We start from the raw sequence: 6,000 nt of genomic DNA, 5'->3' as shown, positions 1-6,000 counted from the left end.
GCCGCTCCTTCATCAGGTGGGTGTCTTTCTGCAGAAACCTGATGTGTGTGTCAATATGCGCGATCTCTTGGAAGGTCATCTGTACTTTAACTGACCGTTCGTGGTGTCGATGGTATTCATGACTTAGATGTGTTGGTGTTGGACTGGGGTGGACAAATTTAAAAATCATACAAAGCCAGATTAGAGTCCAACAGTTGACAACCACCTGATGAAGAAACAGTGCACTGAACACTGGTGCTTCCAAACATGCTTGTTCGATACAATCTGATGCAATGTGATTTTTAACATTGAGAGCTCTTGGTAATGTTTAACTGATCGAAGACAGAAAACGAATTTTCGTTCGTGGAGATGAAAATTTCAAATATTTTCCACCTCAGTGTAACAAAAAAAAAGGTTTGGATGTGTGCTGAATCTCCACAATGCGCTTGCACCAAGCAAAAGTTGAACCAGCACCCGCCTGATCCGTAGCCAGCTATAAGAATGGCTGTACCACTGGCCAGATGCGTAGCTGAAATTTTACACGCTGCAGAGCTGTGGTGCTGACAATGACACGAGCAATAACAGTAACAGTCACAAGGTGAACAAAGAACAAAGATAATCACCATCAATGATCTATTTCAAATTGTCTTAAAAAAACTACCATTCACAATTTGAGCAGCCAATCAATGAGGTCGCAGCTGATCAAGAAAATTGCAACTTACTTTGATGCATTTTCACCATAATTAGAGGTAAACTCCAGTCTAATCATAACATCGCATATTCCCATTAATTTTCAGATTTAGATTACGTTAATGACCTGTCCGTATTTCCAGGAAACTGAACAACATGAAACGAGTGAAAACGTCCTTTCAGTGATATAATCCAATGCATAGTCGGCCAGAAAAGAAAAGACAAAGACATGAAACATTACTCCCATTTCTCTCTCTACCAATGCGTTTTCCTGAGTTGGATATTTGCAGGACTTGCCTTTAGTCTCGAAAGTATTAATTATTTTCTTGGGAAAGTTTCTTCATAAATCAATTAACATCTGAGTTTTGAAACCTGTTTTACTTCAGATTAAAATAGTTGAATATCCTTTCCCCAAGCCTAATGTCCCAATCCTCCCTTCTCTTCCATGTAAATACCAGCAGCTCCAGGTGAGGTTGGAGCCCCCAACCTGACGTTGCAATGCTCCTTGCTGCTCCATGTCAATAGGAGATTCTCCAATTTAAGTTGGAGCTCCCAGTCTGATGCCTTAATGCTCCCTGCTGCATGCCAATAGAAGCGGTCCAGTTGAGGTTGGATCTACCACTCTCATGCCCAAATGCTCCCAGGTGCTACGTGTCATTAAGAGCTGGTCCTTGTGAGGTTGGTGCTCCCACTCTGATGTCCAAATGCTCCTTCCTCCATGTCAATAAAAGCGGTCCAGTTGAGGTTGGATCTATCACTCTGATGTCCCAATGCTTCCCGCTGCTACTTGTCATTAAAAGCTGCTTCAGGTGAGAGTGGAGCTCCCAGACGGATCTCGCAAAGCTCCTTGCTCCATGTCGACTGAAGCTGCTTCAAATTAGGTAAGATCCCGCAGTCTGATGTTGCAATGCTCCCTGCTGCTTCATGTCAATACAGGCTGCTCCAGGTGAGGCTGGATTTCCCAGTCTGATATCTCAATGCTTCCTGCTGCTCCACGTCAATAGGAGCTGCTCCGGGTTAGGTTGGATCTCCCAGCCTGCAGCCCCAATGCTCCCTGCTACTCCAAGTAAATAAAAGCTGCTCCAGGTGTGGTTGGAACTCCCAGCCTGCTGCCCCAATGCTCCCTGTTCCATGTGAGCAGACGCTGCTCCAGATGAGGTGGGAGCTCCCAACCCTTGCAACTCACACACCTCTATACCAACTTAGAAATAGTGCCCATTGACCATTTCCACCAAAGTAGCCATTGGTGGAATATCCGCATCATGTGAATTTAATACTGGTTTTCGTCAGCACCGAATCATTACTTCCAAAAGACATTCTTTCTTAAATATTGTTTATCATGTGCATATTGCAGTCGATCCGAAGTTAGATAATGGTGCTAATTGATGTATGCTCAATAAACATTACATCATGTTTTTCATGTTTAGTAACTGCCAATTAGCAAGGGCAATGTTTGAAATGAAATCACACTTTTCATCCAGGTGAGGGAATGTGGTTTGTATTATTTAAAATGAACTTGTCCACTGTGTACAATGATGAAATAGATCTAACACTTTCAAAGCAAACTTGGTTACGTTGTCATCCGTCTTGACATGTGCTGTCCTCTTCTTTCAACCACACGGGTATTAGAACGAAACGTCTGTTAATGACATGCGTATAAAGACACACTAAATCATTTTTCATGCTAATGCTGCATGAATTTGCGATTATTGATCCACAGTTTAGGTTCAGTCCCTGCAGTGAACATGCTACTTCTCCAGTTGTTCATTGTTCAATGTGATGCATCCAGTGTGTGCATAACGTTTTGAAGCTTGCTTCCCACATCTTTTGTTTACCTGTGCCTTGTTCCCAGCCTTCATCAATGGCGAGAGCAACGGGCGAGGAAGAGACCAATGTGTAAGTCTCTCCGTATCCATGCATGGCACCCATATCTGCAAATCTCTTCTGTGCATTTACAGCCATTTCTCGGTGCCCCAACACCCACGCCCTGCCCCTTTTGAAATATTTCCATTATTTTGTGCTGTCTCTCTGTGCTTTTCTCACCACGATGAATAACTTCTACTCAACATGCTCCAGATTTCATTAAGAATCCCATTACATAAACATGCCCATCGCATATCTTGTATTTTGGTTTTCCTGGATCTCTTTCATATGATAAAAGGTCACAGCAGCTTGACTTGAAAAAGAAAATCGCGTTACTTTTCATTATCCCAATGCAATCTACGTTTCAATGCAGTTTAAGCAACTGACTCAAATTATTCTTTGAGATTTTATAATAGCGTCGATGCATATAAATTGACCAATGAAGTTCCAATTTCAATAAGACAGGAGTGAGCATGCAAGAATAGCAACAGTGAAAACATAGACGAGAGTGGGACTCGAACCCACACGTGTAGAGCACAAGAGGTTAGCATTCCATGGCCTTAACCTCTCGGCCACCGCGTCACATACGTAAACGCGTACATGAACTTATGAATAAGTGAATTGCGTAAATTTTGCCGAACAGCAGATATTTCTCCCTGGTCTGGTGAAATGTTAAATAGCACAGTACGGTCCCAAGACTATGGTCTGACCTCTGGGTTGTGGGGCAACGGCATTCCCACTGTGACACTCTGCTCACAGTGATCTGAACAAAAATGAAGAAAAGACTATGGAACAAAGTCTGTTGAACTTTGTGAAGATTTGAAGTCAACGGAATGAAGAACCCGAGAAAGCAGGATGTGTTCCTTCAAGAAAGAGTTGGATAGAGCTCATAAGGATAGTGGACTCAAGGGTTATGGGGATAAGGCAGGAACAGGATACTGATTGAGGATGATCAGCCATGATCATAATGAATGGTAGTGCTGGCTTCGAAGGGCAGAATGGCTTACTCCTGCACCTATTGTCTATTGTCTATTAAATTGCCTGTGAGGAATTGTTTTCCAGACTGGAGGAGAGAGCATAGTGATCAATGTCATTGTTTGGAACACCTTTCTTCTGCTCAGATGTTTTTGACACGCACCTCTGTACAGAACAGTCACTTTCAAAATCCTAAATAAGACTAAAGAGACAATTGAATTCAACAATGCAAAAACCTTGATCTGTATCATTTTCCTGGGTCATGCAACACCAAGTATGATCACAGCAACACAGTGAGCAAGTGTCAGAAGGAAAATGAGTGCAGTGCCAGAGAGAATGCTGGGAGCAGCAGTTGACACGCGGGGAAGTGCATTTCCCACAACAGGAACACGACCAAAAAGCGGACTGTGGTGGAAGAATTCAGAGCGGTTTTACACTTTGGAATTTGATACCAGAGACACAATGGAGATCTGCCATGGAGTCTGTTAAAGATGAAGATTTGAAGATTTCTACGGATGAAAAACAAAATAAAATGTTCATTGCTTAGTGAAGGCAAATGTTGCAATTATATATTTCAAAAATCTACCCATCTTTGCAATGAGTAGCTCACCATTTTCCCCACTCGGGGTCAGAACCATTGGTGAAGATGATCGTTTAATCCCCGTTACTAGCCATGGAATCAGAGAACTTCCGTTTCCCAAACGTTAAGGTACAACCAGGAATGTGGAGGTTAGCATTTATGTGTTGCTCCTGTGATGCAGGTGACAGTGCATGGTATCTCTGTGCCAGTATCGTGGGCTGTGCTGTGCCGAAGTTTTAAGTTTGAGCCTCACATGGAGCAGCTTCAATTATTCATTGTCTTGACGGGTCCGGATAGAAGGTGATATTGAGCAAAGCCAAGTTTATGGGAAAATACCCCTGTTTGTGGATTGAGAAATGAACTTTTTTGGATAATGACTCCTTGATCAACAAACATACCGCAAGTAGTTAAAACGTGAAGAGACATGTGTGGAGAGAGAGCCAAAGATGATTGTTCTGCAGGTGGATACCGTTTCCCATGTGCATTGCTTTAAATTTCGGTAAAATACATGTTGAACTGGTTTTATGTTACGCATTTTGTTGCAAAGTCACAAAGGTTATTGCAAAAATCAAAAAAGAAAAATCACATTGGACCGATTGAATATTGTATTGAATTGAATTTTGGCCTGAGCATATTTTATCTTCAATGGCGTGCTGCAGAGAAGTACAGAGGGTTAACAATACAATACGACAGAGTCTTCTTGGTGCATTTCTTGGGTGGAGTAAAGAATGTACGAAATATACATAACATCATGTGAATGTGATCGAATCTTTAAAGTAGGTGTTGCAAATCCAAGTGACGATTCAATTCCGTCTCATTCGGATATAACTTCTGTCTGCAGTTATTTTAGGACATCAGCTCCGTTTACAGAGTTTCACCTTGAATAACACGCCACACCTTACCAATCCATGAACTTTTTTACTCAAGCTTAATTAGTTCTCCGTGTTCATGAAATGTCTTTGTGTCTGAAGTCAACCAAATTCGAAATTGTTACGCAACCACACTGACTTTCTCTCAATGGTAAATGCCCTCCTTGTATGTTTGTTCGTGTATCTTTTAAAACATTGTGAAATCAGCTTCTACGTTTTATTTCTGAAAAGTCGTTCACGATTTAACTAACTCTATTGATGGGAAGAAACTCTCATTCAAACTTTTCTTAATCATTCACAAATGGTTTTGAAGCTCTAACTAAAGTTATTGATTCACTCGAAAGAGGGGATTTCCCTGATTTAGTCATTCAAACCTCACGTTATGTGAAAATCTCATTTGTTGACTTCAAACTTGGGTGTTTCTGCTCCAGCATTTCCAGATCTCGTGAATAAACTCCCTCATTCTTTCCATCATCCCGTTTGCATCCTTTCTGATATTTTTATGTCTCAGTAAACAACGTCACTTGGCTTTCTAATATCTTGCTATCCAGGAAACAGCGTCGGTGTCCTTTCTAACCTCTTTACATGTTTTTGGTGGAGCATGAGGACAAGGATTACACACAATGCTCCCACTGAGGGTGACCTGAAGATTTTACAGTTACACTATGAACTCTTTGCTTTTTAAATATGACGTCACTATGTATAAACTCCACTCAGGTAAATTATTATCTATCCAGTTCATGAACATCATCTCCGTAGGATCGAAAATTATCTATCACTCCCTTTATTCTTCCATGAAATGTTTGAAAGTTTTGTAAGGCCAGCATCTCTAACTCCCCGTGCCCTGAGTGAGCCTCAACTATTTCTAAAGGCGACTCAATTTCAAATACTTCATAGTGTGTCTCCAGTCATTCCAGTGCAGACTGGTTCTGGACAGTAAATGTCATCACCAAAGGCCACCGTGGATCTGAAATCAAAGTTTTTTCACATAGTAATTGTCTTAGCTGTTGTGTATCGCACGTCCATGTTATTTTTCAATGTGTT

The sequence above is a fragment of the Hemiscyllium ocellatum genome, unplaced genomic scaffold (assembly GCF_020745735.1).
Source record: "Hemiscyllium ocellatum isolate sHemOce1 unplaced genomic scaffold, sHemOce1.pat.X.cur. scaffold_148_pat_ctg1, whole genome shotgun sequence".
NCBI classification, from domain to species: Eukaryota; Metazoa; Chordata; class Chondrichthyes; order Orectolobiformes; family Hemiscylliidae; genus Hemiscyllium; species Hemiscyllium ocellatum.
Note: the sequence above shows the minus strand (reverse complement) of the source record.